The sequence below is a fragment of the Oryzias latipes genome, chromosome 17 (assembly GCF_002234675.1).
Source record: "Oryzias latipes chromosome 17, ASM223467v1".
In the NCBI taxonomy this organism is placed as follows: domain Eukaryota; kingdom Metazoa; phylum Chordata; class Actinopteri; order Beloniformes; family Adrianichthyidae; genus Oryzias; species Oryzias latipes.
The window spans coordinates 626,191-652,873 of NC_019875.2; the positions used below are offsets into that span (position 1 = coordinate 626,191).

General features: G+C 40.6%; 1 protein-coding gene across 13 annotated transcripts in view; it reads left to right on the forward strand.

Moving 5' to 3' along the window:
- pard3 (par-3 family cell polarity regulator) overlaps window positions 1-26,683 on the forward strand; it is a 340,861-nt gene that overhangs the window by 135,027 nt on the left and 179,151 nt on the right. The gene's annotated exons all lie outside the window — the stretch shown is intronic.

Consider the following 26,683-nt stretch of genomic DNA (forward strand, 5'->3'; position numbering starts at 1 on the left):
ATTTAAAATATGACTGAGGCATAGATGTAATGAGTAGAAGGACAAATGGTGACTCGTCATAGCTACTAGGTTATTCTGTGGGTTTGATCAGAAGATCGGGAATAGACGCTATTTAATGCATACGACTGAAAGATTAGAGTGAGGATTGGAACTATATTGATGACAGTTATACATGGTCAAGCTTGGGCAAAACAAGATATTCTTGACATTTCTTCAAACCATCCATCCGTCCGTCCGTCCGTCCGTCCGTCTGTCCGTCCGTCCATCCTCACTTGGATTCACACTCACACTTGGATGCACACCTATGGGCAAAATAAAGATACCAATTAACCTATGCAGCATGCTGCTGGAATGTGGGAGGAAGCCAGAGTGTCCAGGAGGGAGAACATACAAACTCCAATCCAAAAGGTTCAGGATGGGATTTGAACCAGGGCCTTCTCGCTGTTGGACGAGAGTGATAACTACTGTGCCCTGTCATAAAAAAAGCTCTTCACAAAATAAATGATATTAACTAAACTAAACTGGAACTTTTTTCTACTAAAATTTTAAATCATTAAATTGGCTTTTCTTTAACTGAAAAACTAACCAGAATTAGTTTTTGCTCAAAAGGACCCTTTAGAGGACAATCCATTAATGGATTTGATGCATCCATGCTTTTTGTTGTTGTTGTTTTTTCTTGAAAGATTTAATATTAAATAATGTTTTTACTTAACTCTAATTACCTACAAAGCAATTGTATGAAAAAGCCTCTTCCTCTTCCAACTAAAGGTGGTGGATATGCGCTAATAAACAGTAGAAAAAGAAAAAGAATCCTCTCCCTGCTTGTCCCATGTAAACACCTCATGCCAAAGCGCATTCCTGTACGCATGCCCGGTGTGAACGTAGCATTACACTAACACCAACCTATAACCATTGGGAGCAATATGGGGTTAAGTGTCTTGCCACTTCAACAGACCAAGTCTTTTTGGTGTTCAGACACTTCAACACATTAGGGCGGGAACCAGACCTACAATGTTCCAATCAGAGGTTGACCGCTCTTCCACTGCACCATGGCAGCCCTGGTACAGTAGGGTCCAAGTAAAGAGTCTTGGGTTACTCTTGCAAAATAACTACTTATTCTGTTTTTCTTTTTTTAAGTAGACATGGATTAGTTTCTTCATCAGTAACACAAATAGACACAGATTCCATATCCTTTCGTTCTTGCTCTGCTCGGTCTCCTTGTTTTGAACCACATTTTTAAAATCTTAGACAGAAACTTAGCTCCAGGAAAGCTCTCACAACTATAGTGCATGAAGAAAAAATCCTGTCCTCTGGTCTAGATCCTGTTATTAAATGAGAGTAGATGAAAGCATCCAGACTCCACACTTTCCCTTTAGTCATTGTGCTGTACTTTCACGGCTTTGCTTGGAATGATTGTCCTGCTGCAGGACAACTATTCATTGTAAGGACAGCAAATGGCGCTGTCTAGTTTCTTAAAAAGAAATTGTTTGACACATAAGGCTGCACTGCCGGCAAAACATGAAAAATAAATGAAAATGAAACAAAGAAGGTAGTATATTATACTCATTAAGACCACGTCATGCATTTTTAATTCTTTTGCAGCTTCCTTACATTACATTCTCCACCTGATCTAAGTTTGTTTCAGTACCCAAATTAATTCTATCGCACAATTGGCCCCTGCAGCTCCTGGGTGCGAAAGACTATGAAACATAACTGTATGAATAAAAAAAAATAGTACTCCAAGAATAGAATATGCAATGATTTAATTATATCAGAGCTGCTTGGAATGATGAATTAAGCAAAGCAATTTCCTCAAGTTAGTTTCATCTAATTTTCCCAGAATGAATGACACAGAATTGATGAGTGTGAAATGAGAAGGATTAGAAGAAAGCATTGTAGAATGAAGACAGTCTATTCTACTGCCGTGGAAGGTTGGGCTTTCTCTCTTAAGTGGATGCACAGAAACTTGGATTTGCTCTGCACTCAAGTGTGTTAGAGTGAATCCCGGAGCAAATGAATGTAGCCATTCTCCGCTCCAAGGTGGACAATTGTGCGTGCCTGCAGCAGAACTGACAGCTCCCTGACACACGGCAAAGAAATTGAACTGCAACCGTTTTGAGCCGTGTTCACAAGCCATAGAAAACTACCACCTCCCTTTGGCAACAGGTTGGAGGTTTCTATGGCAACTGCGAGCTCTCAGTCGAGTGTGTATTAATGAGAGCGGTTTTGGCTGCACGGAAAAAAGAGGCCTGCATCTTCCCGCTGCGTGTTTGCAGCTTTTTGCTCATTTTAGTAGGATTTGGGGGGGGGCTTTATGCTGCTGTTGTGTGTGTTCTTTTGTGATTGTGCATATTTTGTGCATCAGCTGTGAGCATGGGTAAAAAGAAAAATCTATCCAATTTCCAGCTAAACTGCAAAGCAACTAATTAAAAGGTAAGAGGAAAAGCCACTGAGCCACCTGGAGGGTTGGTGAGCTGACCCTCTACAGACCTTTGCAACACACATGAGGGGTGCTGTGCTGGTCAGCCTGCACTCTCTGAGCACCTGCACAGCGTGTCTGCTTCGATTTCTCTGCTGCTTTTTTTTAGATCTTCTATTTCCACAAAAATCATTACAAAAGACACAAAAATGGAACAAATTAACAATGAAACAATTTGAAAACACATGCTGCAGATGTTATTAATGAGATACTCCAATGAAAATTGTGTTTTTGGTGTTTTTAACATGACCTTCTGGCATTATTCTAATGATGGAGAACATATATAGAGGTTAAAAATACCAATTGTTGTGAATCAGGAGCAGACAAAAAAATGCAGCTTAAGAAACAGATAGGATTTGTGATGTAAAAACTATAATGGGCGGGCCACAAGCTCCCTGTTGCGCTCCGTTCTGATGCATTCACTTATAGACGACTAGATCCTTGTTCATCGTTTCCTTGTCCTAGCTGGTATCTGGCTCAGAACTGCACAGCTGAATAGGTCCAATATTGCTCGCAATTTTTGTTGCACCACTAGCGTTAGTTTGGGGACGTGAAGGGCTGTAAGCTAGCGGGAGAGCACATAAACTGAAAGCTCTCCTTTATGGGTGACAGGAAGGGGTGGTGGTGGGGGTGGGGCTTTGCTCTGTGCTAACAGTGCGGCTCAGAATACATTTTTTAAATTTAATTTAACCTTTATTTAACCAGGAAAGTCTCATTAAGATTATAAATCTCTTTTTCAAGGGAGTCCTGGCCAAGAGGCAGCACATTTCAATACAAGAAATACATAAAAACAAACATTATTAAAACCACATAGATCAGAAAAACAGTTGCACATCATTGTTTTAGCCTCTGATGCTTTGAACTTGTTCTTAACATTTAAAGATACCAATTCAGTTAGATTCCAGTATTGCGACATCGCAACTCCAGCCGTTTCATCACGGCTGTGATCAAAAATCCCACACCCTCACAGCTCTATTCCAAACAATGCCTGTGATGCGGCAGTAAAACGGCAGCAATATGGTAGTAACAGCACTAACAGGGCTGGTTAAAAAACATACACGTAAAAGTCACTGAGAGCAACAGTAACTTATAGGCCTCTGCACGGCACGCGCCTCCTGTGCACTGAAACCATGGAAGTCTTCCCCCTCAGTGTTGAATTGGAATAGTGTCAGACATTCTTCACCACTCTCTCTCAGTCTCTCCTTTGTTGTCGTCGTCAGTGTCACTCTAAGGTAAATTCTCTCCTGAGCTTGCTCTGTCCTCTCCGTCAGCAGCAGACCAGCTTTTCCAAACCCGTTGATGATGGTGGATTTTTTCACACTGCTTTGAACGAGTGCTTTTACCTTGAAAGCTGTGTCCTCTGCATTTCTTCTTGCATTTTCCATGATGAGGGTCTGTTGGTGCTATTCATTCACAAAGCAGGAATTGACATTAAATTTGCGTCTTCCTCGACACATTTACCGTATTGCATAAAAAAAAAGAAAAAAATGCACAAGTTAGCCGCATCATTGAATAAACCGCAGGTTGAAAGCGTGTGACAAAAGTAGTGGCTTATAATCCGGAAATTACGGTAATTAAAAGACCACTGGAAACACTTTTACAATAGATCAAAAGATGATCGGAGTAAGACTTTAAATCAAGATCTGATAAAGCACTCCTTTTATTTGGACACGTTTCTGTATGGCAATGTGTTGGACTTGCTTACTTAGTGCCTGACAGCATGGATGGAGCCACAGTCCGATTGAGATTTATTTCTTGACAGCTTTGCAAACACTTGCGGAAGCCAAGCATATACTGATGTAATTGTCCATGCTATGATGAATGTGCCTTTGCTTCCTTGATTAATGAGCTTTAAACACATACAATTAACTTGCTGTTATCTTCAGATTTATGTTTGGGGGGTAAATAATTGCCTGCATCAAACAAATAGTGCTCTGATTAATTTATGAGCATTGGGAAAAAATCCAACAAACTAACATTGAATGTGTCTGTTTTGTGAACTTTTTTATTAAGATCTCAGGATGAGACGTCTTCAACATATTTGTCTTGATTATTATGCATAGAAATATTATGCAATAACAAAACCGCAATTCGACCAGTGAAGTTGCTATTAAGGACACTGGGTCAGCCTAAACTGTAGTTTATAGCAGTGTTTTTCAACCAGTGTGCCATAAAAGATGGTCAGGTGTACCATGGGAAATTAATTTTCACTGATCTATAAAGATTTCCCATCTCCAGGATATCAGCTCTGTGTTCATCCAAACAGGCCCTGATAAAACACTGAGTAGTTAGGAATATGAAAGATCATAAAATACTTTTTCTTTGTGTTTATTTGATTCTACTAAAGATATTTTGATAAGAATGATGGTACCACGATTTAACTGCAGTTTTCTCAGATACCGGTAGATCTGGTTTTGGAAAAGTCCCGCCCCTTTAACTGTCTCCACCAATCATTCTTGAGGCTTAATCATACGTCATCAGTCTGACCAATCAGAAGTGGTTAAAGTCTTCACTTCCTTGTTCCGACTCTGCTCGTGAAGTCTCTCAGTCCTAACAAAAATAACAGCGTTGTAGCTCCCCACAGAGTCCATTGTCAGACCGTAGAAAAAGTGAACAAGTTAATGAAGCTCAGAGAAGTGACTCTGTCTGGCATCGGCATCAGTTTTTGCACTACATCTCCCATGCTGCATTGGGTTGAAGTGGCAGGGTCTCTGCAATAATGCCACTCTGTTAATTGTCATAAAGCACAACGAATGCACACATTAGTCTGTTTTAGCAGTTTTCAAATCTCCTTCTGAATGCTCTGCCAGGCCTTTACTGCAGCAGCTTTCAGTTGCTGTTTGTTTGTGGGCCTTTCTGAAGTTTAGTCTTCAACAAGTGAAATGCTGCTCAGTTGGGTTAAGATCAGGTGACTGACGGGCCATTCAAGAATATTCCTCTTCTTTGCTTTAATAAACTCCTGAGTTGCTTTGGCTGGATGTTTTGGGTCGTTGTCCATCTGGATTATGAAATGCTGTCCAATCAGTTTGGCTGCATTCACCTGGATCTGTGCAGACAGTTTGTCTCTGAACACCTCAGAATTCATTGGGCTGCTTCTGTCCTGTGTCACGTCATCAATAAACACTAATGTCCCAGTGCCTCAAGCAGCCATGCAGGCCCAGACCATCACACTGCCTCCACCGTGTTTTACTGATGATGTAGTGTGCTTTGGATCAGGAGCTTCTCCACGCCTTCTCCATACTTTTCTCTTTTCATTCTGGTAGAGGTTGATTTTGGTTTCATCTGTCCAAAGAATGTTTTTCCAGAACTTTTTTAGATGCTTTTTAGCAAAGTCCAATCTAGCCTTCCTATTCTTGAGGCTTATGAGTGGCTTGCATCTTGCAGTGTACCCTCTGGATCTACTTTCATGCAGTCTTCTTTTGATGGTAGACTTGGATATTGATCCGCCTACCTCCTGGAGAGTGTTGTTCACTTGGTTGGCTGTAGTGAACGGGTTCCTCTTCACCATGGAAATGATTCTGCCATCATCCACCACTGTTGTCTTCTGTGGACGTCCAGGTCTTTTTGCGTTGCTGACTTCACCAGTGCTTTCTTTCTTTCTCAGGATGAACCACACTGTTGATGTTGCCACTCCTAATACTGTAGCAATTTCTGGCATGTTTTTTTTCTGTTTTCTCAGCTTAATGATGGTTCCTTTCACCTGCATGGAGAGCTTCTTTGATCGCATGTTGTCTGTTCACAGCAAAATCTTAAAAATGCAGCACGAGTCCTATAATCAACTCCAGGCCTTTTATCTGCTTCAATCATAATGACATAACAAGGGAATTGCCCACACCTGCCCATGCAATATGGAAGTCAATTGTCCAATTACTTACTAGCCCATGAAATGAAGGGATTGTGTTTAAAAAATGCTTTAGTTTTTCACATTTTTATGCAATCTTTTTGTTCAACCCATGGAATAAAAGCTGAAAGTCTGCACTTCAATGGAATCTGAGTTGTTTCATTTAAAATTCACTGAGGTAATGTACAGAAACTAAATAAGAAAAAATGTGTCTCTGTCCAAATATTTATGGTCCTGACTCTCTCTCTCTTCCCCTCTCTCTCTTTCTCTCTATATATTCTCTCTCACACACACATACACACACACACACACACCCGCACACCCACCCACCCACACACACATACACACACACACACACACACGCACACCCACCCACACACACACACACACACTCACACACCCACACACACACACACTCACACACCCACACACACACACATTAAAACTCCTGTGCCAAGCTGAGCAAGTGTGATGCTGCTGTGTGTCGTGGGCCATTAGGCTGCTGGGGAACCCAGTTATCTTTCATGGTGGGATGCAGGCTTCACATGGTTCACTTGGGATGTTGTTACGCAGACGTTCTGACAGCAGCTCTGCACACACACACACGCATGCACTAACTGTACCTGCATAGAAGTATTAATGCCATGTAGCTTGTTATTTAACACACTTGCACACAACCGTCTGAAATATAGTTTGATAGTCTCCAAAATATGAAACTAATGCCATGAACGTGTGCACACAAATGCAAAACCCCACAAACAATTAAAGCAAGAATACATTAACGGTAAACACACACACACGCACACATGCTTCCCACTGCTTTCAGACTGACAAGCCTCCATCCAGTGGGTGTTTGTGTGTGTGTGAAGCAGAAAGCTGAGTCCCTCAGGTGCACAGTGCAGCTTTAGAAGGATAAATCATGCAAACCTGATCTGGACTCCCATAAATCACCCCGGCTTGTATGTACACTCACCTACTTGTGCGCTCTTAGATGCATTCATTATGCACATGGAAACCTGCATGTTCAGGTGTTGTGTTCCATCTTCACAGAATGTGTGTGCAGATTTGTTGCAGATGCGGGTTTTGTGCGAAGCGTCATGATGGTGCACTTTGTGTGTTTTCAGTCATATGAAAGAGAGCAGCTGAGTGGACGGACAGAACGAATGACCAGCAGGTGTTGCTGTGGAGCTTAAGTTGAATGGAGGCGCTAGCAGATGTGTGCGTGTGTGTGAATGAATGCACAGATAAATGGTGTAGGTGTTTATTTGCACACGTGTGAACAGTTCAGTGTTAATCTGCAGTCACCTTGTTGTAATCAGTCTTTAGTCTGTGTCTCTCCTCATTTCTCCATCTGCATTATCTTCTGCATTCAGAGTTTCCACTTAATACCTTTCCTTTTGTATTTCCCATTCTTCTATTCCTCAGTTATATGTCATTTTTGCACCTTTGATGTCATATCATATGGGATGATATGACAGTAATTTAGATGCTTTTTCTTGCTACCATTTTCATCTAATTTTGCTGGTATTTTACCCTACATGTAAAAGAAACATCTTTTGCAAAGTTCTTTGTTTTTTCCCAAAGAAAATGCAACATGTGCTTCTGTATTTTCCTATTTTCAGGGGTAGTTTTATACCTGTCAGATCATGTAAAACCAGTGGACTTTTTGGGCCAAAGGCATTGAACATTCTCAGATGTTAGAGTAAGAGGTGAATGCTTAATCTGAAGGCATGATGCAAGCTCCAAACGCACCAACGATCTTTATACACTTAGATTTCCTGAAGCCTGCTTTATGTGCAGAAGCAGATGATGCTGGGCTGGGGCAATACTAACAAACTGCTCCCTAGCCTTTGTCACAAATGGCCCTTATGGATGGATGTGGGCTGTCTGAAGGCAAAAAATGGGCAAACCTGTACAGGGAATGCATGAAATATCAAGATCGTAGATAGCTTAGTGAACAGAAATGTCTATGCACTTTTTTTTCTTTGAGCATGCTATGGTGACAGATCGAAGAGAAGACTTAATATATGTGTGCAAATAGAGATGAAGTAGGAGAGACACAGGCTGTCGTGCAGATTTTTAAATAAGTAAGTAACCTTTTTATTTTGGACAAGTGAAAACAAGTGTAGAATAACAAAATAAGACAAAAACACGACAAAAATGATATAAAACAAGAAAATCATATAAAACACGACAAGACAAAATTATATGAACAGCACAAGTCCGAAAGGGAGTGAGAAGAAGAAAAAGCTTGTAAACTCTGACATCCCTTTACCTTAAGTCCTTACATTCCTAACTAAACCCAGTACACCCACCATCAAAGTCCAGTGCCCTACCCAACTGTATATTCAGTTACAGCTGCAAATGTAATTCTTATTTCCAAATAACACGAATGAAAAACAAAACATATTTTCTTTTTACAAATACAGAACATCAGTATCATATTTCTGTATTTATACTTAAATTATTTTATGTTTGGACATTGTTTCAAGCATTTACTGGCTCTGTTCCACAACTTCACTCCACAAACTGAAACACAAAATCTTTTTTTATTTGTACGTGCTTTAGGTATGAGAAATTAATTTTTTCCCTAAAATTGTATTTTCCTCTCTTTTAATAAATAACCTTTGGATATTCGTCGGTAATAAATTGTTTTCGGCCTTGAATATTATTTGAGCTGTACAATACTCTACTAGATCGTAAAATTTTAGTAATTTTGATTCTATGAATAATTTATTTGTGTGCTCAAGGTAATTGACTTTGTGTATGATTCGCATCGCTCTCTTCTGAAGTATTGAAAGTGAATGTAACGTTGTTTTATAGTTGTTCCCCCAAATCTCTGCAAAATAAGAAAAATATGGTAAGACCAATGTACAGTATAACATGTGGAGTGATTTGTGGTCCAGAACCAGTTTTGCTTTATTCAACACAGATACAATACTTCTGGATAGTTTAGTGTGTAAGTACCACATATGTGCTATCCAGGTTAGTTTGTCATCAATTATGACCCCAGGAAATTTATTTTCCAGTATCTTGTGCTTTTCAATGAAAGAGTTTAATCTGGTTATGAACATTTTTTCCAATATCTTTGATAACTGCGGTAACATAGAAACTGGCCTATAGTGTGTGAAGTGATGCTTGTTCCCGGTATAACTTTTGCTATTTTCCTTTGATTAGGAAATGAACCTGTTTGTAATGATACATTAAAAATATATTCTAATGGTTTCAGGATTCCATTGATCACTGTTTTCACCAAATCCATATCAATGCCATTAACAGCAGTAGAGAATTAACCCTTCATTCCTCTCACTGTCTTTAACATTTCTTTTTCAGTTACTGGGATAAGAACCATTGAACTCGGATTTCTGTCCATTAATATTTGCACTTCCTTTCCGAATGTTCCTGGATCCGGAATTTGTTTTTCTAATTCAGGTCCCACGTTTACAAAAAAATCATTAAATCTAACTAATGAAGTACTTTGAATAGGAGTTCTTCCTTGTTACCCTTTCTTAGAATAGTATTAAGTATGCCCCATGTTTTTTTTATATTACTTTTGTTTTCCTCTAAAAGTTTTCCATAATATTCCTTCCTTTTTCATTTTATTATTTCCCTCAAACCCTCTGTTTTGCGCAAGGGGCACATTGATGCTGCTAATGTGATAAGTATTCACTCTTTGTGTTCAGCCTGACTGTTAGAATTTAGGAAATTATACAATCAGAGCGTAATTTCTCCACGCAGTCAGTAAAAAAACCAAGTGTACGCACTTTAGTAATGAGTAGAATGCGGCGTAAGGGCACCAGACAATGGCATCACCTGTATGTCACAAGTGCATGTAACTTTTTCTTTATCCTAGCAAATACTTCAGGATACACTTGCACAACAATAGTATGTTCCATTTATTGACATCCTTTGAGATGAGCCTCAAGGGATCTGCAAAATACACCTGCGCTCCCCTTAAGATCAAGCCCCTCCTCTGTACGACCCTCAAGAAACAACCAAAAAACCCACGGCACCCAAATGGGTCAACTTGTACCTGTGCGTGTGTCAGAGGCTTTTAAATGTGCCTTGGTCTACTGTGGTTTTTCTTAATTAGACACATACAAACACAACATGAATGTATGAGGAAATATAATGCAGACACTGCTGGAGTGACCAAATGTTTAGAGAATTACATTAAAGTTGGAAAAGTAGCTGCTTACACTTTTATAATAGCAATTTGCACAAACTCCAGAATGTTATGAAGAGTGATCAGATGAATTGCATAGTTCTTTCCTTGCCATGAAAATTAACTTAATCCCGAAAAAATCTTTCCACTGCATTTCATTGCTGTCATTAAAGGACCTGCTGAGATCATTTGGTAAATGCTAAATGGCGTATACTTCTATAGCGCTTTTCTACCTTCCTCAAAGGCCCAAAGCGCTTTACAGTCACAGACCCATTCACCCACTCACACACACATTCACACACTGGTGGCGGCTCCGCAGCCGAACCCTGGCACCAACCTTCCACCAGAAGCAAGGTGGGGTTCAGTGTCTCGCCCAAGGACACTTCGACACGTGGAATCGAACCCGCATGCTTCGGATCGGAGGTCGACCGCCCTTTCACTGCACCACGGCCGCCCATTTCAGTGATCGTTTTGTTAACTTAAGTGAGAGAATGTTGACGAGCACAAGGCTGGAGATCATGATGTCAGGCTGATGGGGTTAGAATGGCAGACTAGACATGTTGAAAGGAGGATGATGCTTGAAATCATTGTTCTTCCACGAGACGCGTGCAGCCATCATTGTGTTGCAAAAAATCGATTTCACAGGCAAGAATATTGTGGCTACTAAGATTGCACCTAGATCAATAATTTATAGGATCATCAAGAACTTCAAGGAAAGAGATTCAATTCTTGTTAAGAAGGCTTCAGGGCATCCAAGAAAGTCCAACAACCACCAGGATCGTCTCCTCCAGAGGATTCAGCTGCGGGATCGGAGTGCCACCAGTTCATTTTGTTCATTAGGATAACCTTATTTCAGGTTAGGTCACTGTCAAAAACCTTTGAAATCTGAAAATATTTTTATAGTTCCCAGGTTGCTGGTGAATTCAGCATCCAAACCTTTGTGTCACAATAAAATAAAAGCCTGTTATTAGTGTCCCACCCACACACACAGACCCCAGGCTCAGAGTTTATGATTGTGTGGGTTTGTCATCTTTGCAGGTTTTGCTGTGTTAATTTGCTTTTTGTCTTTATGCAGTTTTTTGGTTTTTATTTGTTTGCTAGCTGTGGGTTGACTGAGGATTAAAGCAGAAGAGTTTTGCAGTAAATTAGCTTGGAGCTTGTTTGTTTTTTTCACACAACTTTTTATTAAAGAATGAGTCATGACAGCACAGAAACTTTAATAATACTAGTAACATTTTCCCAATAAAAAGAGAAAGAGAAGAAAGAATAAAAGAAAAGAAACAAGCGCACCTTATGACATTTTACTAAAAACAAGTATCTACACAGAAACAAACAAAAGAATAAAAATTACATAAAACAAAACTTAACAATGAGCATTGATTCTCTTATCTGATACCGTCACAGCACTCTTTAACCAAAAGCTTATAAGCTGGGGTTGCAAAATTCCATGCAGTTGAAATCAAAAATCTGCTTACACAAACATGCTATGTTCTTATTCTATGTATCTATGTAGTATATAAACACATTAACCATTTAAAATGTAGTATTCTCAGTCGACTGTTAATGGACAAAGAAAGAATCTTAGCACATGCCCTTGTCCTATCATTTTAGTTCATATTTGTAATAAGTCATCATTCCATGGTTTTAATTTATCATTTGAATTCTCTGATGTGTTAGATATCAGTAAGTGGGGGCCGGTTTAGCTCGTGCTGGTTTGCTGCGCTTTCCGTCCATGAAACCAGGGTTCAAATCCGGGCTGCTCCCTATTCCCTTCTCTGCAGCTGTGCCGGTCCCAAGCCCGGTTGGATTGATAGGGTTGCGTCAGGAAGGGCATCCAGCGTAAAATCATTGCCAAGTTATCCATGCGACTCATCCTCAAGGGAGGGTTGTTTCGCTGTGGCGACCCCTGATGGGAGAAGCCGAAAGTGAAAGAAGATTAGATATCAGTAAGTTAAGAATAGGAGGTCCAAAATTATGCCTTTTCTTAACTTGTTTTTAATCATCTTGGTTTCCAACTATAAAAGGAAGAATTTTGTTTAGATTCTTTTGGTTTGCACTCACAAAGCTTCTTAACTGAAGATATTTAAAATAGTGTTTTTTATCCAGGCGGTACATAGATTTTAGTTCCTCATAGGACATGAAGGTATCTGACTGTAATGGGTACAAATCTCTAATTGTTCTAAGTCCTTGGGATGCCCACGTTTTAAATGTTGTATCCATTCTTTCTGGTAGACAGAGCTGGTTACCCCAGATTGGACTAAATTGCAACAAAGGATTTGCTTCTTTTAAACGGTTTTTGACCTCATACCAGACCTTTATCATGTGTTTCAAGAAAGGATTTTTGATTTGTCTTTGTAACTTTCTTATTTTGTCAGAGTATAAGAATGAAGGTAAAGCTCAATTTTAAATTGAGGGATTCGATTTCTACCCAATGTGGATTATTCTCGTTAGAAAAGTAAAACATAATGGAGCGCGGATGTATAGCCCAGAAGTAATGCTTAAAATTAGGGCCCTCCATCAAATGGTAAGCATAGCAAAGTAAGACAGAGTTCAGGTTATCTGTTGTTCCATAAAAAGGCTACTGTAATTTTCTTTAACCAAGCGAATACTTCTAGGGGGGGTGCAGAGGCATATGGTTTGGTAATATGTTCATTTTTGTTATTCTTCCCATTATACCGTAAATTCCGGACTACAAAGCGCACCCGATTACAAGCCGCACCCACCCATTTTCACGTGTTTAACTACTTTTATACATACACAAGCCGCGTCGGAGTACAAGCCGCATGAACTAGGCAACATTGTCATCCTGACGGATCACGTCCTGACTCCCAGAGTAAGTGTGATTCATTTGCACACTGTGGGTGGAGTCAGCTTTGCCTCAGGCTCATGTATTTGAGTTTATCTACATCTGCCAAACAGCATGGAACTCTATTCTGTTCACAAGTTCCTCAGTTATGTTTTTTTTTATTTATTTATTTTTTTTTTTACTTATTGACAATCTAGGTATCATACATAAAATTACAAACAGTAACCATATAATCAACATTACATCCCTCAGTTATGATGAGGAAATTTACATCCGCGATCCCCCATTTCCCATGAGTCTTAGGGGCTAAAGGCGGGGTCAACGCCCGGCTCGCCATTCTGTTGTAAGTGTTTAAGAATGAGCAAATATCAGCAGTGCATGGAGGGGTGAATGGGAAAAGCTCTCCTTCCGCTTGTGTCGCGGCAGCGTTATGGGAGTAACAGGGCTGGTTAAAAAACACGCTAGTAAAATAAAGCAGCGGCGACTGAAAAGCGCGCGCCTCAGCGCGATACGCGCGCCTCCTCGCGGCGCGTGGGTCAGAAGTTTCCTTCCACAACAAACACTGTTGCTCCGCGGACGCCTCGAGTAAGCCCTGGCTGCAGCCTGCAGAATGGCTCGACGCCTCTGCGCTCCGCGCTCCCGCGCGCTCCTTGTCTCCCCTTCCTATCTACTCCAACACCTCTGGCCAGGGCGGCTTCAAGGAGGAGCGCTTCGTCCCCATTGCGCCGGTGAACGGAGCAAATCGTGTCTGTGCAGAGCAATCGGACTTAATACTGTACGCTTTGTGTATGAGGGGCGGATGCGTTGTTACGTGTGGGAGCCTTCAGACTGCCATCGGCCCCGCAGCTCACACGACACGCAGTCTCCAGCTCACACGGAGGCTGTGAGCGTTTCAATGCAAAACTCAGCTCAGTCCTTAATAACCGTTAAAACGATCACGTCAATTTGTGTTTCCAGTCGTGTCCCGACAAAATAAAGGCTGATGTTATTCCCACATATTTACGTGCAGCCAGCCGAGTCACTATGACTCAGAGGTAAATGCACTCCTGAGCATGCGCTGTTCTCTCCGTCACGCAGCTGACCGGCTTTTCCAAACCCGTTGGTGATGGTGGATTTTTTCACGCTGCTTTTAACGATTGCTTTTAACTTGAAAGCTGCATCATATTGTAGTGGCGATCACGTGCACGTTGGGTCTAATGACACTAAAGGATTCTGGGATGCGGCCGGGCATGCGTGTTTCGTTTTGTTGAACCATGACTGAAGTGTCTAAGACCTGAAGTGAGGTCCATGCTGTTTGGCTGCTAAGAGGTGTGTTAAAAATCAAATGACCTGTGTTTGGTTTTAGATAGAGAATTCAAACCATTCACTGAGTCTGAAAGTACGTACATGGCGGCTGCCAATTAAATCCATAAATTAGCTGCGTCACTGAATAAGCCGCACGGCTGTAAGCGCAGGAAAAAAGCAGCGGTTTATAGTCCGGAAATTACGGTAGTTTCCAGCAGCTTTATCCATCTGTCTATTGAGTCTTTGATTTTTTTCTTTTAAATAATCATAGTTAAGTTAGACAACTTGATCGAGCTTTGGTACAATTACCACTGCTATTTAAAATGTTTTACTACTTTAAAGTGAGATGTTCTGGAAGTGGGATTGTGCCTTTCCATAGAATTTAACATTAAAATTGAGGATTTTGCATTATGCACTTAATATCCTGAAATATTTCCAAATATTTGAATCTCTTCCAGCACTGCTGGGATTGATGTAGTAATGTTACTTATACATAAAATGACATCGTCTGCAAACAAAGACATTTTGTGTTCAGTGGGTCCTATTGTGATTCCAGTTATCTGTGTATGTGCACGAATCGCTGCTGCAAATGGTTCTATTGCTAAAGTAAAAAGCAAAGGAGAGAGAGGACATCCTTGACGACATCCTCTCTTAATTTTAATTGGCTAAGAGACATTTCTGTTGTTAAAATTTCAGCTGTCTGGTCTTTATACAATATCTTGATCCATTTTATAAAGTTGGATCCACATCCAAACCTTTCTAAGATGCTGAAAGGATAGTGCCACTCTACCCTATGGAATGCTTTTTCTGCATCTTGTTATTCACAACAATTAGAATTGTCAGAATTAGGACCGTAAATATTAACCAAATGTAGTTTTTTCCAACAATAATCATCCCTGTATTATTAAATATCTACCCCTGGTGTCTTTAATAACATTACTAACATGGAATGGTACAGATTCAGGAATAAGGGTCATCACTCCTCTTGCTCGCGAAGAAAATGCTGAAGCAAATACACTCCCTCGCCACCTTCTTCTCATTCTTTTTCATCTTCTGATTATTTTGGAACCCATGTCTTTTATCTTATTTATTACTTTTCTGACCTTTTTGAAATGTTGCAATCCCTTGCAATTCCATGTTACAAAGTTAAGATCTACTCCTTGCATTGATTTGGACAGATCAAAGTATTTATTTATATCTAAATAAAATTATTTTACTTTGCTGTTAATTTTCACAGATAATATATATAGGTACAAACTTTGTTTTGAAAAATAGTTGTAATTAAGAGAAAGAAAAAGGAAAAAAAAACACTTTGATGTTTCCATTTTACCGTCGTGTTACCTGATTTTTCACAACTGAAAGAAGAGTCTTCTCACATCAGAATCACTTTTACTTAGAGTTCTTCTGAATCTTCTTCAAAAACTCTCAAGCCTCCGCCAACGTTTTAAAGGCATGCGTCTTCCCCTCGTAGCTCACCAGTAACTTAGCTTGGTGAATCACTCCAGACGCTAGGTCCAGGTAAAGTCGGATCCGCTGCTCCTTAAAACGAAGGTCCTTTTTGGCCTGCGCTGCAGAGACACCAGCCAGCTTATTCTTGCAGTTATGGAATCTCATGATGAGAGAGCGAGGTGAAGTGTTGCGGTCTCTCCGCACTCCAATCTGGTGCGCTCTTTCTATAATCAGTGGAGTCTGAAGCATTTCGGTGCCACAAGCCTCTGGAAGCCGCTTTTCCAAGAACAGGCAGGGGTGCTGTCCTTCAGCTCCTTCTGGCAAGTTGACAAGTCTTAAATTGTTCCGCCTTGATCTTGACTCCAAACCCATGACTTTGTCCTCCAGAGCTTTTCCTTTTGTTTCCAGGGCGCTCACCTTGGCCCCCAAAGCCCTGATGTCGTGTTGGAAATGCGCACCTCTGTTTGTGTCACCCGTTCACCGCAATCATTCAGTTCCCTTCTCATGTCTTCAACTGCCATTAAAAGTTAGTCCAACCTTGTTGAGAAGTCTGCCTTCATTAAGGTTACAACAGACAATATTTCATCCACCTTGCTGCTTCCCTCCTCACATGTCTGCCATTTGGGCAGTGGTAGCGTTAGCCTTCTGCGCTTCCCCTCAAAGAGAAACTCGGTTAGCTTGGGTTGTTTAGATTTTTCGTTTGTTTCTTGTCCAGTTTTTAGCTGTTTTAGGCATTATTCCTTCCTTCCACTTGTAGTAAAGTTTTGCTCAGTAGCAAATAAGTTCTCTTTCCAAAGCATGGATAGTGTGAACTGCAGAGCAGCAGAGACCACGACTTTTCACATGGCCGCCATAACCGCAAGTCCTTGGAGCTTGTTTTAATATAGACACAGCAAGATGTTAATTTTTCTTTTTCTTTCTTTTTTTTTCCTAACTTGTCCTGTCCAACAGCTAGGCAGACAGATGAGAGCTGAAGGCCTCTTGTGTTGGACATATTTTACTTTAACAACAGGTTTTTTTTCTTTCTTTTTTGTTTTTTGAAGTACCTTTCTGTCACACACCTAGGTGTGCGAAATCTGATTTCCGCATTTGAGCCATCCCCTGGGGTAGCGGTGAGCTGCAGACGTGCGGCGCTCGGGAGGGAGTAGCGGTAAGGGTCTTGCCTAAGGACCCTCACTGAGTGATGTTAATTGTTCGCCATTGATATGGTAATTGCTTCGGGAATCGAACCCTGGATTCCTGCGTGGTAGCCGCTCACCTTACCAACCGAGCTACCCAGCCGCTAATAGTTATGAATCTTCAGACAAACCAGAGGTATGTCTGAAAAAACTGCTTTTGTAATTGAGGCCAAAATTTATTCATTTTATTCATATTTGAAAATCTTTGGTGTTGGACCGGATGGAAAAGGAAAGGAGGAAAGAAGAGAGAGGGATATTAGAGAGAGGGGGTAGGGGGGTGCTTATGGGGAGGGGGGGGGGTGTAAAACCATGAAGCAGCATAAAGCAACAAGTTTCTGGATGGTTATAATCATTACGATGAGGTTCAGATGTAATACAAGTCTAGAAGGGGCGGGGCCTGTCCACACACACACTCAGATGTTATCAACACACCTGTTGGCTCAAAAAAATATTCACATGTCAACATGTACACAATACAGATAGTGTTCACACACGCAAAATTATGCCTTTAAACCAACTAGTGTGAAATATTTCATTCATTCATGCAAACTATTAGTGCAAAGGTGAGCTAACACCTTTGAGTGTTTATGTTCTTCTTAAATGGATGATGGAATGTGAAAAGAAGGAGGGAGAGTCCCCAGCCATCCCCACACCAAGACCCCTGCCGCAGCAGCAGCCAGACCCCCCCCCCAACACCCGCATGGCAGCGGACAGAGAACAATGGCCCCCCGGGCCAGGGCTAAGAGAAAAAAAAAACATGTTCATTTTTCTAAATTTTTTGTTTTGAAAAAATAAGATATATTTAAATAAGAAATATTTGCGGTTTCACGTATTCGCAGATGTTTTTTCAGTCACACGACTCCTGGTTCATCACAAAAACTCGGACAACTCAAGAAGCTTGTATAATACTTTTACATCCGAGGGAGGTGATGTCCTTAGCCCGAATATAATTCAGTGTTGTGTTAGGATCGGCATCAGTGTAAAAACGTATTCCAAAACCAAATGTGAATCAGTAGAAGCTGATTTGCTGTGCCAAAGGATAAAGGGATAAGCCTAAATAAACAACAGCATGAAACTAACTTTTTATGTTGGTGAAATACAAGCCTCAACACATGTAGCCTCATGATACGTTACCATGAACCTACAGGATCTATGCATCATCATGTTTTGGCTACAGACTTCTACATTTACCAGCATTTCTTGGCAAAACCCTCTGGTTTTTGGCGCCAACTCCTCCAGGTTTTTCTCTCCTCCATTTCCTCCCAGTGGTTCCTCTGCCTGTGGCTGCATTTGATCTTTGGGTTTGAATGTGGCAGAACTGTGGAAGCGCTAAGCCCCTCCAGCTGTGAGGGACAGAGGAAGGCAGAGGGAAGATGAAAGACAACTCGCTGTCTCTTGAGGCTGTGCAGCTTCCCAAAGGGGATCGTCATCTGGAGCCTGCTGTTAGGATGTTGCAGACATGCACACAACCATATAATGCAGTGTTCATCACATGCTACCAAAATCTAATGACACCAAAGAAAAACGCTCTTTATGGAAACATAATCCACCTGTTGAGGCTCTGGGAGGGTTAAAAACTTGTGCCACAGATAAGAATCTGCAGGTTTATGAACAACAGTTTATTAGTGGTCCCTGAAAGACTCAAAGACAGATGAGGAACATGATGGCAGCAGATGGCAGCTGTGGCCAAAGGAGAGTTGGGGATTTGACAGATGAGAGCTGCTGTGATCTATCAGTAATCTACTTTGAGTAATCCTGAAATCATTTTCTGCAAAGAAAAAACAAATAAATACAAGCAGCAGCAGAGGCTAATCATCAGATTTTTCCAAATACTTCATCTCCCTTCACTTTCCAAATGTATAAGTAACTGTGAAAGCACAAAATTACAGTCTGCGGCCTGTGACCGGGAGCCGGTCTGGGGAACATGTCTCGACCAAAAACGTCTTGAAGGAGTTATGCAAAAAACCTGGAAGGATGGGGACCTTTAATTCCTTCTGGCAAGCCCCCCAGGCGCACATAAAGGCGTCTGTTTCGCCCTTCCATGTCCTCTAGCTTAGCCCTAGCTGTCATTACAGGCTTGTAAGTTCTCACAATTTTGCCCCACGCTCATCCACTGTGGCAGCATTTTCCTCGAATGATGGCAATCGCACACCGTGGCAATCTAGTTCTTTCCATAGATCATCAAGTTTGCAGTTGACTTCATCAAAAAAAACGTTGTTTTTTAGCTCGGCCACTAATACCATCTCATATTCCGCTTTGCGAATGGCTGCAGATGTGACCGTTTGGGATTCCAAGTTTTTCTCTGTTTTAGTGGATTTAGGTGGCATGACAAGTACGTAGAAGTAAGAGTAGGTCCATCAGCTTACATCGGGTTTTTGAATGAATGGAAACACTTGAGTGGGTTTAAAAGACAGATGTAGCAGGCTACTCCATGCTCATTCAAGAACGACACCCCTATTTATCACATTTAGTTTAATTTTTTGAAGGTAAAATAATCTATAAAATTGTATTTTTCTAATATATGATTACTCTTAATTCCTAAATGTTACTACGCTATGAATTCAAACCACCTCTAGAGGAAGATAAGAAACTATAGAAGTCAACTAGTTGTCTTTTGAGTGTGTGATGTCTCCTCCTACAGCCACAGAATCACACCTTGCTTCAAATCCCTGTAGCAGAGGACAGAAAAAGCCAGAGAACCAAAAGACATCCCTTGCAGTTTTCTTTTTTGTTTTGTTTTTTGTTTGTCGAGACATGCTCTTCTTCTGAGCAGCACCCATTATTGCTGGAGCCGCTCAGAATAATGGCCTTGGGGCTGACATGTCTACCTCAGAGTGTGAGGCAAATTCTTGTCACCATTAACTTTTAGCTCCATTTCTCTCATAGGGGCAGTTTAGCCAGCTTTACCCCCTATTTAGCTCTGTAGCTGCAGACTCCACTGGGAGTCTCATCTTGGTAAATGGTGCATCACATGAAAAGCACTGTAGCTGGTCACCTCATCATTAGGGCATGTGGTGAATGCACTGTGAGGTTTGCTGAGGCTCACATTTGCAAGGAGGATCCTCAAAATTCTGTAACAAAACAGACAAAAGTCTATGTGGGAAAAAAGAAAAGTCTGTGCTCCTCTACAATATCTCATTATTTTCTATATGCAATGGCTCCTGCATTCCCGACTGCTCTGCAGGCTTTCTTTTGTTTGCAGCTGAAGATACTAGAGGTGAATTTCAGCAGAAAATCGCTGAACTTGCAAAAGAAACAAAAAAGGTTTCATGATTCAAACAAACAAAAAGTTCGGAACAATGAATTTCTCTAAATCCTGTTTGCCTTTCCGTCTGGGTCATGATTTTCTGCATCGGTCTTGGTTCATACTGTTGGTCAAAAGTACAGTGGTGACATCACACTTGCTTGATTAAGTTTTCCTATGTAGTTAATGATCCATCATTTCTGATGTCTGACAGACATGTGACCTATTGTGGTAATAATGCCTAAAACACATGCTTTGTTGTATACTTCTCTCCCCATCTGCTTTCATTTCCTCATTAAAGTGTACTTTTGTACATTTTAGGAAAGTGGAATGCTAGCCATCATGGTGACACCCAACAGCCATCTAATCATTCAATCTGTCTCAGAAAGATTGTCTTTGAACATTTGTCAAAAAGTGTCACCAAACACCCAGTGTTGCTCAAATTTTCAACTATTGAGAAAAAAAGAATCAAAACTAATTTGTCCAGATTATTCCATGACATTTTCAGAGGTTTCGATGACTAGATTGGGTTCTTTTGAGTTCACAATCTATTTAAGACAACCCTAATAGAAATCTTTGACTAGAGAGAGAAAAAAGGAATTTGACTTCTGACCCCAACTTGTGACATTTTGAGTCCCAAAATCATTGTATTTAGCATCATCTATTCAATAAACATTTAGTAGACATCCAGCTGAGAATAATTGCTTTCCACATGATTTGATCTTACAGCTAGTTGCAGCCAGTTTGCCTTGAGATAAAAACAGACAGAGCAGTATGACAACGTTACTTGATTCTTCAGGAAATGAAATAAATAATTCTGAAGTGCTGAGAAAACTGTCTGGTCCTCCTGTGTGATGAGTGGTTGAAATCTGTGGTGCACGGTTTGAGGCGGGAAGCTCTTAACCTTCCTCTGCTGTTTTGATGTGTAAAACTAAAACCAAAAAGTCTCAAATTTCTGAAAATCTTTCATTTCTTCCTCTGGGTTTGAAGCTAAGAGTTTGTCATCCGTTGAACAAGCTTTTCACTGTGGCTTGCTGTTTCTCTGTGTAATGTCTTCTTCAGTCTCCATATCTGCGTATCTGCCATTCTCCTCGTGTCAGTCTCCATCTGCCTGCCTTTCCTTCTCTTTTATTTTGCCACAGCACTCACTTTCACTCCTATTTAACTCAAAAGATACTTTTTTCATCTATTTCATTTAAAATGTAAAAAGAGAAATTATCTAAAAGTTGTCACTAAAATGCATCTAAAGAACTACAGGCAGTTATGACGTAAAACAGGAATGTCCAAATTCCGGCACGTGGGCCAAATGTGACCTATGTTTAGATTTCCATTGGGTCATTTTAAAATATCAATGATTTGCAGCACTTTCCAAAAAACTGTCGAAATCTGGATTGTGGTTGGCTATATTTTAAACCAGTGTACACCTGCAGCAACACTGACGTGCAACCCGTCTGTGACACTTTCAGCTAAAATGCCAATTGTTAACATGAAGGGCTACCACCTTCAGGGCAAGTGGAAATTGGCACATTTTTTCAGTGAAAGATTAAACAACTGTGTCTTCCTGATATGCTAAAATACTGTGGTTGTATTCAAGAAGTTCAGTCTCAAGAGGCAGTACCAGATGAGACATGCTAACTGCAACAAGCAACAGTGTTAACATTTGACAAATTGACAGTAATTTTAGTAAAAATATATTTAGATGTATTTGTTTTCAGTCTGTTAAAGTATGCCATTGCAATAAAATGTTCGATAATTTCATTTAAAAGTAATGTTATTAAAATAGTTCAAATAATGCAAGCTGATTGGTTGGTTCTCTCACACTTTCACCCCACCAAATCTGGCCCTCTTTGCAAAGAGTTTGGTCACCCCTCAGCTAAAATGATTGAGATGTCACTCTTTAATGAACTGTAGTAGTGACTTTATCCCAATAACAGTCTCTTTGTAAAAGACTTCTAAAATGTGGGGTAATTCGTAAGAATTGTGTTACTAATCAGACTGATGTTTTTCACATCAAAATACATTTGGTTTCTTTACAGAAAGCTTTGAACACCTGAACATTTTTGAGAATTACAGACTAATCTTCAAAGGAAAAAGAGGGATAATGATGTTTTATAAAGGGAAAAATACATGTTAAATCATCTTCTTTCCCATTTTTTGTTCTTGTTATCTCTTTTATGCTAGAATACAACCCACATTTACACACACCTCACTCTTTCCGTCAGGCTGCCAGGAAGATATTAATTCTGATAACGCCCCCTCGGCTCAATGAATTCCTTATTATTGAATGTACGTCCACCTATCAGGATCCCATCATTAAACTGTCTTCAGCAGAGACTAATTGAATTAGTGCAAGGATCTCTAATTAAATGCTTGCTTTTAATGATGGATTGTGGCGTTGCCAAAAGTCCAGCATCAACATAGATCGAAGTGATTCCTTTCAGGTCGGAATCATCGAGTTGTCTTGAACCATATTGCTGGTTTTGATCTCATCCAGACCTTTAAAGCAGCTCACCCAAAAGTCTGAGTAAATGAAAATATTGGTAATGACAGGCGTTTGTTGCTGTCAAATAGCAATTATTCTGCTGTAGTCAAACCTGACATTCGACTGCAACACCCCCGCTGCAGCATCTCAGACCTGGGAGACTCTCCTAATGAATAAGACATCAGAAGTGCTACATTGATGTTTGATCAGAACATCCCCTGACACAGTGGGTCCATTCTGATGGCCTTTGAAGAGCCTTCTGAGTGCTCTTAAGGCCCGTACACACCGGGACGAATATTCGCCAGGCGTTATTCGCCAGCGTTTTTCGCCACGTCTTTTGTGTTCACACCCAGGCGATTTTCGCTGACGATGAGCCGAGCGAACATGCAATTTCATTCCCTGACATTAGATGGCGCTTAATGTAAACAGAAATACTCCTGTACACAAGGTGGCGCTGCGCAACTTTACGATTCTTAAAGTTGCTTTTCACTCAGAAGAAGAGAGCAAGTATTTACGCGCTTGTCAGAATCCCTTTGTTTAGTCACGAGGCGTTAAGGCCTGTTCACACCGGGACGAATTTCACGCCTCGTGACTAAACAAAGGGCACCAATGTGAGTGTGCACACCGAGGCGAAAAAACGCCACGCGCCAAAGCGTCAAAAAAAAAAAAACGCCTCGGGTTCGTTTTTTTTTTTCGACGCGTCGCGTCGAAATTTATTCGACCAATGAGAATGGCGCTTTTGCACACGTGTCTGGAGCTTCTGAAGTTACAGTAAAACACAACTTGGGGGCGCTCAAACACAAAACTGCCTTGCTGAGCACATATACCAGCGAAGAAGACAGACGCCGAGTAGCGTCTACACTGCCGCGAAGAAATAAGGACGGACATTCTTAAATATCCCTGAACCAAGCACCAGTTGGAGCTACTGATGCTTGAAATATTCATGTTTTCTTTGTATGATTCTGACAAGCGCGTAAATACTTGCTCTCTTCTTCTGAGTGAAAAGCGACTTTAAGAATCGTAAAGTTGCGCAGCGCCACCTTGTGTACAGGAGTATTTCTGTTTACATTAAGCGCCATCTAATGTCAGGGAATGAAATTGCATGTTCGCTCGGCTCATCGTCAGCGAAAATCGCCTGGGTGTGAACACAAAAGACGTGGCGAAAAACGCTGGCGAATAACGCCTGGCGAATATTCGTCCCGGTGTGTACGGGCCTTTAAACGTCGGCGAAAATCGCCGGCGAAATTCGTCCCGGTGTGAACAGGCCTTTAGTGAGAGAAAATCTAAATGTGAGCTTCCTGTGAGGTGAGCAAAGTGCAGCCATATATTGTTTCGTCTTTTGTTGTCTCACTTTCACAGAAATTGAACAGACTTCATTATTTTTCTGTCCAAAGAGGATCAACTCCAGAGGATCCAGAAACTAGTATTTAGTGTCAGAATTCAACTCTCACAGAGTGTAAAACATGCACGTCTGATAGCTCAAAGCCTGACATGCTTGTTGGGTCTTGTATATGGGCTGAATACAGTATAGTTGTGTGATAACTGAGCCATCTAAGCTGCACTTGTAGTGCAGATGGAAGCCAGTGTGGAGAAATTCCTTTTGCCAACTAAAGAATCAATAACAGGTTCAGAGTATTGCTTCCTTTTTAGCTAAACACACAAAGAGAACAGATGAAGCTTCATCAAAAATATAGCTTGAAGTCATCAACACTAAAGGACACTGCTCAAAAACTTCTTACAATAGTTCTGTACAGGATTGCTGTGGCATTTTGGGTTACATGTTTATATCTAATAATGAAATACCAGTTGGCATGACTGGTTTAATAGAAATTGGTTTGATGCTCTGTTGCATCTGTTAGTCAGTACTAAAGAATATACTGCAATGGCAAAAGGTTAAAAACGAATGGTGTAACAACGATTTGATTCGTATCGTAATTTATGGTTACCGATAAGATTCATAGTTGATTTTAGTTCATTTAGAACAATCTTATTCACTGACCTATAATTGATCCAGGATATCTTGAGCCAAAAGTTCAACCAATGTGACTCAGAGATGAATATCTGATGCTGGGTGAAGTTTTCCAGATTCCTTGGCAAATCCATTTTTAGGGTTAAAACAACCTGCAACATCAGAATAACAACATAGGGAAAGAAAGACAACAGATAACACATAGCCTTCACGCTGATGCTGGGAAGATGCTAAGATAGTCGGTCTCCTCCCAAGAGTTCACCTTTACCTTCCTGTGAAACAAACTTTGACACACACACTTCTGCATGCATACTTATATTACCTATATAGCTAGGTAATGCATGAAAGCAAATATGAGATAACTTACATCCATTTTTCCAACACCATTCACATTTATTTTCAGCCCACTGTTGTTTTCCACATCAAAATAACACAAACAGAGCATTATTAGAGCATGGTTTAGTCACATGTCTTTGCGAGTTCTTTCAAAGTTTATAATTGTTCAGAGTCATTTTGACAGTAATCAATGGTCTTAAACTCCTAAATCTTTGGTCCACTTATGGCTAAAGACGTTCTGGATCGATTATAGGTCAGGAAGTGGATGTAATTGGAACGCTCAAAATGAACCAATATCAACCATGAATTGTATCATCAACCACAAATTATGATATGAATCCAGTTGTTGCCAAAACTAATCGTTACACCACTAATAGTTATATATCAGGCTGTCTCGTTTAGGTTTATGACTGAAAAGTCTATTCTGCATGTTTACACTTTGATCCAATGACAGTCATAGTTGTATACGTGCATGTGTATATGAAATGGTGAAGAAGGACATCCCATGAGAGCCCAAGTTAGTGTTGCATGTCCAAGGCAACTGTTATTTTATTCCTCTAGGAGGATTAAAGGAAAATGGCAACATGTTTCTCTTACCGATTAATTAGTTCCCACATTATCAAGGTTAATGTTACAAACCTCTGCATTGGGATTTTTACAAAAAACAGACAAGAGAAGGATTTGCACAAAGAGCCATTTCAAAAATGGCTTCGGTACACACAGACACTCCTCTGAGATGAATTCAAATGATGGATCACCATGCAGTCCAGGATTTTCAGAAGATTGCATCTCCATATTAATTTGCATATATCTGATTACTCCCAGTCTTTCAGATTTTTCTGCATTAAACGTGGTCACTGTCTAGCCTATGATGTCGGAAGTGTAAGTCCATGGCTCTACTTCTTACCAAACACTCTGACCCGTGCAGCTTTCTATTGGCAAATCAGGTCATCGGCAGTAGGTAAGTAGGCTCAGGGCTCGAGGATTGCAGTTGGATTCCCTTGTTGTAGAACAACATCACTTCTCATCTCATGAGAATGTTACAGTTTCTAGTAAACAGAATTCTTTTCTAACATGCTAACAACAAGGCAGAAAGCAACCAAAGGTTCACCTGGGAATTCTTATGACTTTTCAAAGACCACACGACACTTAAAGACAAGTAATACTCAGTTGCCTTTCAGTCTGAATAAATCTACTTCTGTTTGAAACTGATGATGTGTTCAAAGTTGCAGTAAGGGTAACTTCATTAAAGTGCAGCATTAGGCCACTCTGGCTCTCTCTTACAAGCACAGGAAGCTCAGATCACTTCATTTAGTCTGAGAAATAGGGAATGCAGACCCCTATAAATTCCCTCATTAATCTTTAATGAGCCTCTGGCCTTGAGAAGTGCCCGCTTGCCTCTGCACATCCAGGAAGCAACGACTGCGCTTGAAACCACATTGTCTGCTGG